This window comes from Triturus cristatus, chromosome 1_2, assembly GCF_964204655.1.
Source record: "Triturus cristatus chromosome 1_2, aTriCri1.1, whole genome shotgun sequence".
NCBI classification, from domain to species: domain Eukaryota; kingdom Metazoa; phylum Chordata; class Amphibia; order Caudata; family Salamandridae; genus Triturus; species Triturus cristatus.
The window spans coordinates 6,489,785-6,502,298 of record NC_140580.1 but is presented as its reverse complement, the minus strand read 5'-3'; the positions used below and the strand labels follow the sequence as shown (position 1 = coordinate 6,502,298).

Sequence of the window (12,514 nt, the reverse complement as noted above, 5' to 3'; positions counted from 1 at the left end):
ACCAGAGTAGGCCGTAAACCATATTTGCTAATCTATCAGACATGCAAGGTCATTGTGCTCACATCTAAGGTATCTGGCCTCAATCCATCCTGCTGAGTGACAGGTCAGGACCATAGTTACACATACAATGATTACTCCAGTGATGGTATGAGTTGCACACAATGGAGCAAGCCCCACTACCCCGCATCAGCCATGATATAAGTGCAAGCAGTAATCTAAAATTAACGAGATTTATTCAACACTATGAAAGATACAAAAGCCCTACACTAATCTATGACCCTAACTCTAGACCTAAACTACAAATATTTTTACTAACAAAAACTATCTACCCTAACTATTTACAAACACACAAAATTAATGAAGACATCAGCCCCCCACCCAAAGCTAAATTAAACCTATCCCTAAATCCTATAACATTCAAGAAGTAAAAAAGTCTAAATCTACAACTAACTAAGCCTACACTAAAACTTTTCTAACTAATACACACAACTATTACATAACACAACATAATACAAAAATAGGGACAATGTGGAAAGGGAGAAGAGGGGGATGGGTGAGAACAGGGGCAGTCTTTATTGCAGTCCAAGGTGACTCCGGATCTCGTGGAGGTGCCGGTTCAGGTAAAGAAGTTCACGGCGAATGTCTGTCAGTATGGTGTTGTTGTTGTGAACCATCTGCAGTAGTTGTGATAGGACCGGATCCATGGGTGCAAGTGCAGGTGCTGGTGATGGTGCTGGTGCAGGTGCAGGTGGCGGTGCATGTTGGACTGGCACCTGTGCGGGTGTTGTGGCAGGGGGATTGACCTTGTGGCAGCCCACATTGGCACCTGAGGTCAAGGGGATGTTGCTGCTGCCAGTCAGGACACATTCCGGCAGTGACTTCCAGGTCCCTGCCTTCTTTTCGGCCCGGTACCTCCTTGCCATCATTTGATAACCCTTATGGACCTTCCTCACGTGGAGGTACCGTTCCTTGGCAACCTGGAAACTGTGCTGCTTCTCAGGTGTCATGTTGTCTGTAAAAAAAACCTCAATGTCAGTTTTCTGTCCCCTACACTATGTAAACGTCCAACATGATATCTGTATCACAAGTTAAAAACAACATGGAAGGCAACACACCCGCTTCACCCTGTTAAGTCAAAGACTGACCTGTTAAACCCAATGTCTACGCATGATTCAATCACTACATGCTGTGGAGACTGACCTGACAGTGCATGGCATGGTACATGCACTGACACAACTAAAAGCTAATGACACGCTACAAACATGGCACCATTGGACAACCGGGCTGTGGGTGACATGTACAATTGACTTCAGTCGGGAGGCATAACCCTACGTGCACAGCACAACCTCTCCCATCCTGTGACAGACAGCTGCATCAAAAGTACAATGCACATGTGCAGCCATGTGTGTCCCCCAGGAACTGTGTGCAGTACATCAAGTCAGTGCCACGCGTGCAAGGGTGCAAGGGTGTATGTGTGCAGGTGTGAATTGTAGTCTCGCACTACATGCACAATAACAGGATTGGGACTGCCCTACTCACACTTGCAATCATGCTGCATCATGCCGCACACATGGAAACATGTTTGGTGTATGAATGCTGACAGGCACTTACTCATTCCACCATTACTATGCAATTGGTGATAGTCATCCACTGCGAGGGGGAGACATCATTGACCCACAACTGCCACTCATGCATGTGTTGTAACCACCAATCTCACTCCATAGTAGAGATGAACACGCATGCATCAACTACGCAAACTGTTACAATGGATTACACATTGTAATGGCACCCTGGGGTCATGAGGGTTGTGTAATTCTTATGGCTAATGCGTACACACAGATATTGTTGCGGCAGGCTGGATTTGCAAAATCTATGTGACATCAAATGATGCATAGCTAATGCATGCGTATGAAATGTGTGTTGAGTAATGTCTCCAATTGTGTCAGCTGAGTTGGTACACATGATCCTGATTCCAGCATGGAATGTCCACACGGACATAGCCTGTCAAACCATTGCAGTGCACAAATATCAAATTTCAATTGACGTACACATCTATAGAATGTTTTTGTGTAACACGCCATTGACAAATTTGGATCTGAGCTACACCCTGCCACTTCTGGTTCTGTGCTATGCAGCATACCTTAGGGATCACTGTGCCTTGTACGGACATAAATGCACTGCCTCATTGTGCACAATGCTACACCCACTGCACGCCCCTTGGACGATGTTTACAGTATGTAAGTGTGCCATCTTGACTAGGCTGCGCAAATGAACATGGGAGAAAATGCAAGTGGCCTATTGCCGACACAACTGCAGTGTAAATGCCTAGTTGGCAGCATTAGTTGCTCGGAAATAGGCACATACATTGACATGTGCATCACTGACTGTTGGACAAAGTCACAACTCTGAATAAGATGCATTGTAACCCTTCAAACTACCATATATGACACAGATCGGAAATGCTGAACACCTCTGCACATCGTAGGCAATTGACATGCGATACACACCCATACTGCTAATCAATAACGTGTTGCATTTGGCACAGACACTCATGACCCCGCAACATGCCAATATTTGTTGTAACTACTCACCAGTGGCGTGTGGGTCCCGGAATCGGTCAATGTCCCCCGCAGTGATAGGTTGGCGTCCATCTGTGAGAGGACAAATGTAAATAGGTGTTGTTAGCAAACCACAGCAAACGTGGGATATTCACAATGTGAATTATTACAGTGACAGACAATGCTACATCCCTGTGGTGTTGACTTCATGTTGGCCACATGACTGGGCCTACTTTGAATGACATCCACACACGACCTGTGGAAGCAGAGGCTGCACAGCCAAAACATCACTGCTGGCAGACCGGCACATATGAGTTGTGTCACGCAATTTCAAGGCACCTCATCCACACGGAGCGCGAAAAAAACAGTTGCACTCATCATCCTTGACCTATCGCTGCGTCGTTCACCAATGTCTTTCAAAGCCCACCAATATGCAGACTCCACAACAAAGGGATCCAAGACAAGGCCCTCAACTGGATCTGCTCCTTCCTCAACGGACATACGCTGTGGGTCAGACACCCCCCTTTTGTCTTGGAGCCTACAACAACCACCCGTGGAGTCCACCAGAGATCCTCACTCAGCCCTACAATCTTCGACATCTACATGGCTCCCCACGCCACAATTGGGATTAGCTATGGACTCGACATTGTATCATAGGCATACGACTGACAACTCCTCCTCGACACATCCAACTAACACAACTCCGGCAAACACAAGTATTGAGAAGCCATGGCAGAGCTTGCTAAATGAATGTCAAACAGCTGCATACAAGTGACCAACAACAAAAGATAAGTACCCATCATGCACCAAAACCTCCACGCATGGAATTTACACAGGGTCCTCACACGGCATGGGGAACCCACACCCCAACACCGACAAGGCACACAACATGGAATCCATCATGGACTCCGATGTCCAAGATAATTGCAAGATCTATCCGGTCTCATCATCCTGCTTCCACACACTCTGCCTCCTATTTCAGACGGTCAAATGACTCCTACTCAAACACACATAGACACTCACTCATGCCCTGTGCGACAGCTCACCCTACTACGGCACCACAGTACATGACGGAATTTACATGAACCACATCCGCAAGCTGCAGGACATCTCAAATGCAACCACAGGACTGATCCTCACACTGCCAGGACCCTGCCACACCTCCCACCACCTGCACACACTCCACTGTCTCCACATCAAAGCTAGAGTCACCTTCAAGATGTTCACCCAGGCTCACACAGCCATCCACATCACTGGGCCAACATACCTTAACGTCCAACTCTCTTTCCATGGCACATCAAAGGACCCGACGATCAGACCAGCTAGCCTATGCCGTGTTCCACCGCCACAGAGAGACCAGATCGTGAGTCTGCTCCTTTTCCTACCTTGCAGACATAGCCTGTGGCAACCTTCCGCTACAACTCTGACAGGCAATGTTGCTCCCCATCTCCAAGCACTAACTCTGAACATTGCTCTTCAACAGACACGCCCCTTGCTATACTTCAACATGCAAACACCGCCACACACCCTGCAACCCTTCCTGCTGAGTATACGCTCACAATAAGCATGTGTATTTTGGGATGGTTAACACCGGGGATCTCCATTCCTATGTGGTATTTCCAGTGGCAAACTTAATGTACGCGGTCATTGCAACGCCAATCATCACTACAACTTGCACTGCATGGCGCACATCAATAATGGATATTTGTATTGACTATTCCAACACCTTCCCTACTGTTGCACATACTGTAGTGGGAAGAGTAAGTCATACAAATCCAAAGTCAAGGTCATCGTGCGCAAGTATTTTTTGCAAGTAGCATTGCATTAACCACGCGGTTACAGTGTCACGGTCTTGAGACAGCATAAAGACATCATATCTTCTTGTCACACACGTCACTCATATATGTACGTAACATTAGTCATGGACAAAAAGGGAATTGGTACTTACCACCCTGGATGCCAGGCATGACTCCTGTGTAGTCCAGCAGGTCGGCCTCCCGCGCCAGCATGTCCTGCCAGCGGTGCTTCCACTGGTGCACGGTCCTATTGACTTTGTAGCAGCGGAGCATCTGCACCCACACACGCTCCCACCGCAACTTCTGCACTGCCACACTGTAGCCCTGGAGGATATGTCCTCCCCTCTCCAACATCAGAGGCAGGTAGCACCGCACTAGCCAGAGGAAGCCCCCCAATGCCCCCTTTGACATCCGCCCTGACCTTCCCACAGCCGGCATCTCCCAGCACCCCAGTTCTCACCCAAGACTAACAAAAGAAAACCCTCTAATGACAGAAAACTGAAATAACCCACAACAAGACTGAGGACAGTAGACTAAAAAGTAATAAAAATGTAAAATAATTACAAAAGACACTTTAGACAGGACACAGCAACACAGCAACACTCCAAAATCCACTCTCCAACACCACAATCCACAAGACACCTCCTTCACTCAGCCAAATCAACCACAATATGCTCAAAAGAGAAAGTGAAAGTGAATGCCACACCCAAGGGAGACAGGAAGCATGCATACATCACTTCCTGTGTGTTAGAGGCTTTTTTTGTACAATGCGAAAAAAATCTGCACGCTAAGGGGCCGCTAATGTACTCAGGCTGAATAAATGCGATCGGAATCTGCACGCTAAGGGGGCGCTAATGTCCTTAGGCTTACTGTAATGTGTATGCGGCCCGTTTCATTAAATGCGATCATAATCTGCACGCTAAGGGGCCGCCAATGTACTCAGGCTGAATAAATGCGATCAGAATCTGCACGCTAAGGGGGCGATAATGTCCTTAGGCTTACTGTAATGTGTATGCGGCCAGTTTTATTAAATGCGATCATAATCTGCATGCTAAGGGGCCGCTAATGTACCCAGGCTGAATAAATGCGATCAGAATCTGCACGCTAAGGGGCCGCTAATGTCTTTAGGCTTACTGTAATTTTTATGCAGCCAGTTTTATTAAATGCAATCATAATCTGCACGCTAAGGGGCAGCTAATGTACTCAGGCTGAATACATGCGATCAGAATCTGCACGCTAAGGGGCCGCTAATGTACTCAGGCTTACTGTAATGTGTATGCGGCATGTTTTATAGATTGCAATGGGTTTCTTCACGCTAAGAGGCCGCTACTGATACAGTATTGTGGAGTGTGTCCAGCCATGTCCTTTCAAATGCGCGGGAGAAATATCATCGCGTTTGAGATAAAAATATCACGCCCGCCATTTTTCAGACAATGATGGACAGTCAGGCCAAAACTCTGATCACAGCACAATAATACAATGTGAAGATAGGTTTGCACAATGAAGGCAGACACCATTTTAGGGTTACATCTTTTTATAGAAAGGCAGAAATATTTGGCAAACACAGCTTGCTGCCTACATCCAGAGGCCGGCCGGGCAAGCATTGTGAGCATTTACACAGCGTTTAAGGCGCTACCCGGAAGCCGGCCGCATACCGGAAGAGCGAACAAGCCACTAAGAGCGTCTTAAGAATAAACATGTAAAACAGACAAGTGAAACAATCAAGAACAAGGGAGAAAAGAAACCCCTCCCCCAATAACCCTCCCACTACCCCACCTTCTGCACCGGTTGCAGCCTCCCTAGATGATAGTAAGCATACACAATATGTGTGAAAGGGAGCCCCCTCGTCACTCCACTGGGTGAGCGGCGGCGGATGATTGCTCCATCGGTGGAAGGCGTCAGACCTGCAAGTACTTGGGGCATGTGACTTCCATCATATCTCGGGACAATGAAATCACAAAGGGGTAACACAGAGTTGCGAAATCTCTCACCCTTCCCTCTGCACCCACGAGACAGACACTCCATAGCTAATAGGTTCCTTAGACGTTGTAACCAGGACAGGAGCCCTGGAACTGCCACTGTACCCCACTGTGCTAGGATAACCTGTCTGTCAGCCAGCAACGCTGGGACTATTTTCCTTCCCCTGAGGGATGATAGTGGGAAGGCCTTCAGATGTGAGAGGCCAAGGAGAGTGTACTCCGGTGCGCCGGGCATTGCAATGTTGCACGCTGTATCTATGTTATCTAAGGACTCACCCCAATATCTTTTCAATTTCGGCCAATGCCAGAGTAAGTGCACGAGGGTACCAGTCATTCAGCATCCCCGACAGAAGCAATCTGGCTTGCTTTTATCCCAGACATGTAGTTGCACAGGTGTGAAACACCAATGAGAGCGAACCTTAAAGGAGGTTCCAGCCCCCGCTACACTGTGCGCAGTGTGGTGTGCGCGATACAGGATACGTTCCCATTCCTTGGAGGAAAGCAGCCTCCCCAGCTACATTTCCCACAAAACCTGCGCTTTTGTGCACTGACCACTCGGACTGGTCAAAAGCATTTTGTACAGCTCAGATATGAGGGGACGTTTGTCCTCCTTACACGCTAACCACTTCTCATATGACGTAAACAACCTCGAGTCCCGTGACCCAGTGTGTTATTTGGCATTATGAATACACATCAGCAGCGGGCAAATCATAATCCTGTAGGGGCCGCAGATATGGCACAAGCCCTTCTAGTTCAAAGTTAGACCCTATGCTCTTGCAGCCCTGTTCTCGCCAGCGTTGGAGTTCATCAGTGAGGGGAGAGAGGTCCAGCCCTTCCGTACTGCCAACCTGTCCAAAACCTTGTGGGTGGGCGCCCTAACCGGCGAAGAGTACAAGCCCCAGGGCCAGTGCTTATGGGCTAGCCACAGTTATATCCAGATGTTTTTGCCCACCACAGACTGGTCCATGAAGTTCCAGTGCTTCTCCGATAGCAGCCTATTCCATTCCACTATATATCAAAGGCATGTGGCTTGGTAGTAGCCACCAATGAGGGGCAATCTCAGGCCACCTTGCATTTTCGGGCGTGTAAGCTGCGCAAGTGAGAGGTAAGGCCGCTTGCCCTCCCTGACAGACTTATTAATGAGGGCTTGCAATTGTGTGAGTGCACGGGGGTGGGACACCATGTGTCCAAATTGAAATACATAGGGAATGCGTGGAAGGAACAACATTTTCACTCCCGCTATGCATCCAAACCATGTGAGGCGCAGTTTTGAGCAGGCGTCCAGCGCCTTAGCCGTCTCATCCAACAGTGTTGAATATTTGAGCTTCACTGTACAGGCAAGAGTCGGAGCCAGTTGGAGACCCAGGTACTGTTTATCCCCCTGCACCCAACGGAATGGGAATTGGTGTTCCATAGCCAACACTTCCTCAGGGGTATACACAGACTACCTTTTATGTTCCAAGACAGTTGACACCCAAAATGGCATGTAACATTACTCATCCCCACCTCTTTTGCTAATTTCACAGACATTCATTCAAAAAAAGATATGAATTGTAAGGGCACTACTCACCTGGGGTGGTCTGTAGGTGATGAGTATGTGCGCAGATCAATCCGACAATAAGGGTGGGCATGATGTGCCCTACTCACACGTGAGGCTCAAAAATTGCTGTGGGGGAGTGGGAGTGCAGCTCCGTCTCAGCCAAATAGCCATGTCTTGTCATTCCGCATATAAGCGTGCTGGGTGTGAGATTGTTTGATGTTGACTTTCATCTCGTCCATGGCTTTGCTGGCGACGTAGGTGGCAGCTCTTCCTCAGCCTCGTGATTTTCCGATCCCGGTCGAGTCTGCAAGGGCAAGGTTGTCAGAGCAGCAGTTCCTCTTGGGGATGTTGAGGTTGACTCTCCCATGGATGTCTTTGTGCCTGATGATGTGTAGTGAATTGTAGGTGTGTGTGAGTAGTTTGAGGGTTACTTTCTCCTTGTCGGTGCAACATTGGAAGTTCTGTATGTGTTGCCTCTTGTGTTTGGGGCGTGGGTTTCTAAAGACAGGTGTGTCTGCAGCTTTCAGGCTGTGTTAGAACTTGTGTAGTGGCGTTTTGAATATCCCTGCGTTGAGTTTGTTGCAGTAGTTCAGTCTGCTGGGGATGAGTGCATTTTTGACAATTTTAATGCATCCTGGGTTTATCCATTGTGATGGATTAGGTTAGATCAGTAGACAGCTGTAGCACGCAACGGAGTAGATTTGGCAGGGTAGGATGATGGAGGATTTGGGATGATGCCAAACTTGCGTGCATGGTCTGTCAGTGAGGGCAGGCTCACAAGGGCAGACAACCACCAGAGGTTGTCCCATGTGGATGTGGATGGACCGGAGATGAGGAGGTCAGTCTTCTCACAGTTGAGCTTTATGCAGAGGTTTGTCATCCAATAGGCTACTTCCGACATTCATTCCTGGGAGCTGGCTTTTGTGTCTTTTGTGTTATTCGTGAGGGGGAGGATGAGCTGTGTGTTGTCTGTGTGGGATGATATGCTTACCCCGTGCTGTCTAGCAATGGCAGTAAGTGGGGACATGTGTATATTGCAAAACGTGTGTCTGAGTGATGCTCCATGTGGTACTCCACAGTTGTTGCCTGTGGTTTTGGAGATAGGGGTGGGTGATGGTCCTTTGGCCTATTGCGGGGAAGATGGAGTGGATCCAGGAGAGGGCTGTTCCTCGTATCCCCTTGTGGTGGTGTCTGGCATCTGGGGTGTGGTGTGAGAGGGTGTTTAACGCTGCATAGAGGTGTAGTAGGATGTGTTGTCCGCAATATGGGGTGCAGGGAGATGGTCAGATAGTTGTCTTGTCTGTTGGGTCATACTGCCAATGAGCCAATTTGTTAAACATCGTGACCGGTCTTGATGGTCTTCATGAAGGTGTCTAGGGATGGTGTGCATGTGAGTCTTGCTGTTGGCTCATTCAATGTCTTGGATGCATGCAGTTTATTTCCCCCATTTGGCACCATTTCACACCCAATTTACAGCTTAGACCCACAGTTCACACCCACTTTTCAGATTTGCACCCAATTTAGGACACATTTTTCCAAGTTGAGCCCCAAATTCACACCCATTTTCCTACTTGGGCACACAGTTCACACCCACCTCTCAGATTTGAGCCCCATTCCACACCCACTTCTCCACATTGATCCCCATTCCACACCCACTTCTCAGATTAGTGCACCATGCTGCACCCAATTTTCTGATTTGTCCCCTTATCACGGCCTTAACAGTTATATTTAACAACAAATTAACCAATGAAATCATTTTTTGGCACTTCAAAACCCATATATTATAAATGATCATGTCAAGTACACCCTGTGAATCATGAATTACATACTATTTGACACAACCATTGATGAGTTCTGGGCCCGATTTTACTCATTGTAAAGTCAGCTTGTGCACGATTGACGTACTATTGCATCTCTGGGATGATGAAACATACACAGCATGATTTTACTTTGTTACTCTTACTTGCAACTATTTTACAATGGTAACATTTCATAGTGATATACTGATGCAGGAGAGTAACTTGCAGACAGGGTATGTGTATTGAGTTTGTTTATTGTCACAAACAGTACTTGAGGTCCTTTTCTACATACATGGATTTGCACAATGTGATGTGCTCATGTGAAGAAATTATTTATGATCCTGTCCCTTCGGGCAATTCCAGCAGCAGTGGCTGTGGGGTGTGCGCCACCTCGCTGATCCTCGTCATCATCCTGTTCATCGCCCGGTGCTGCAGGCACTTGTATCCAGGGGGCATTTGTGCGGACACAAATGTTGTGAAATGCACAACATGCCAGTATTATTTTGTTCACCATTTCTGGGCTGTACAGCAGTTTGCCACCTGTAATATCCAGGCAACGGAAACGTGGCTTGAGCACGCCAAATGTACGCTCCACGATACCACGCGTGCGTCGATGTGCAGCATTGTACTGCCTCTGCGCCTGGGTGGTGGGGTTTCGTATGGGTGTCATCATCCACGGCCAGAGAGCATATCCTTGATCACCTATGACATGTGAGGGATAGATGGGTACATGATTCATTAGGCATACTATGTTGGCAGTGTTGACAGTGTATTATCTTGTGATTTTAGCAATTTTTAGACTTGGGTTAGACATGTGTTGCTTCTGGCTATTTAGCGGCATCAATGCTGAGTACATTGCCTCAGTGTTGATCGTCCAACCATCCATTTTGCTTGTGTTTGCTGCACAGTTGCATACGTGTCACTACAAATGTACAAAATGGGAATGAGACCTGCCCAAAAACCACAAACACCAACAGGCAGCCTGGCTCTCCTGACATCTAGCCAGGGCACTGATCCACACTCCTCGCAGTCACCGCCATGTGAATGTTAAAATGACATAGGCCACGCATGACACAGCTCACATTCAGACATGCATCTCATGCTGATGGCAGACCTGTGACACCACACAAGCCATGCAATTGTATGTTCCATGAGAAAACGAGGGACAGTCGGCAGCCACCTCACCTGCAGGGCCCACTGGAGACAGTGAAGGTTTGCAAACGCCATCAACAATAACTTTTGACACAACGTAAACTTCATGGCCTGGGTCATCTGTCACTAGCAGGGCATGAAACTCACATGACACCACTTCTCCAAATCATTTACACTATGTGGTATATTTGACCAGATCAGACTGGCCACACACTTCACCAAGCTGATACACATGGCTCACCTTTGCACACTTCTTAGCTTTTGTAATTGTTTAGTATTTGACCTATCTATTTCAACACACAAGTAGTGGCCGAATAGACATCCACTTACTCATCGGGCAACCACATGACACACCATATCACAGGGGTGAGAATGAGAAACATGTGTGGCAGAGTGAGTGAGGAGATGCTACTACACACCATCAACAGCAGCACCAACAACACTGCAGTCAACACCAATGGCGCTGTATGGTGGTTTCATGACACAGTTTCCGGCCTATGCATGCACATTTGCCCCACAATGCACTTCCTACAATCAAAGTGCATTGTTACAACCTTGGTCACGACAAACCTCTGAATTGACACACTGATTGTACATGTGTGAGTACTTATGCAACGTTGGGTCACCCTAATAGGTCACCAGCAACAAGAACTGCAACATGTTCATCTTCATCAACAATGCGACCACACACCGGACTGGGATACCAGTGGGGATGACTTTGATTAGGTACATAGATGGCCAGGTGCTGGGGGTTACTCTACACCATGGGTACTCACATACTTTCTCTCTGGTCCCAAATTTGCAGTGTGGTTTGTGGCAGTGTGCCGCACGGGTGGGGGCGGGGTCATTGGGGAAGGTGGCGGGGCTAGTGAGAAAGGAAACTGACCATGTGGTTGGACACAGGCCCCTGGGGCGGACACCCTCGTTCACTGAGCCACCAGACCTGGCATACACACATCTCTCTCTCTCTCTCTCTCTCTCTCTCTCTCTGCCTCGCTCTCTCTGTCTCCCTTCCTCGCTCTATCTCTCCCTCCCTTGCTCTATCTCTCCCTCCCTCTGTCGCCCTCGGTCTCCCTCCCTCTGTCGCCCTCGGTTTCCCTCCCTCTGTTGCCCCTCATCCCTCTGTCTCCATCCCTCTGTCTCCCTCCCTCTGTCTTTTTCCCTCTCTCTCCCTCTGTCACCCTCTGTCACCTCCCCCCCCCTGGCAGCCTGGGCTGGGACAGCTTCCTGGGCACAGACACACAGCCACACCCCAGTACTTCACAGGTCTTTCATGGACCCTTTACTTGTTAACGAGTTTTTGTTATATTTCACCTCTTGGCACACATGCATCTCCACTCTGACTACCGCTGGACTCGCATAGCCCCCATGGTGCAGAGTCTCTCGGAGTCCACGCTGGTGCGGCAGTGTTTGGTGGCACTCCTATAAAATCTGCAGACATGGCACACAGGTACAATGTCTGCAAGGTCCACGGCCCAACAAGAAAGGCTTGCCAGGCCGCTGGCGGCACGTGGGCCATACTATGAGTACCCGTGCTCTACGCAGTGGAGCCTGTATACCTCATCCTCGTACACAATACATCAGCATGTTGCACGTAGTGGTGTGCCCATGCATTTTGTGCCCCCCCCAAACAGTACCTAGGCAATGTATTTACATCCTCCCTCTTGATGGGTCAACATGCTTGTGTTTT

At 48.3% G+C, this 12,514-nt stretch overlaps 1 long non-coding RNA gene across 2 annotated transcripts in view; it reads right to left on the bottom strand.

Moving 5' to 3' along the window:
• Positions 1 to 886: 886 nt before the first annotated feature.
• Positions 887 to 12,514, bottom strand: part of LOC146866624 (uncharacterized) — a 365,191-nt gene continuing 353,563 nt past the window's right edge. The window contains exons 3-4 of one of the 2 annotated variants that reach the window (XR_014965656.1): positions 2,592 to 2,651; positions 887 to 1,012 (exon numbers count right to left, since the gene is read on the bottom strand). This is a non-coding gene — a long non-coding RNA (uncharacterized LOC146866624). Of the gene's footprint in view, positions 1,013 to 2,591; positions 2,652 to 9,954; positions 10,375 to 12,514 lie in introns of those variants that run through there. The other variant, XR_014965651.1, reaches the window with a different exon arrangement.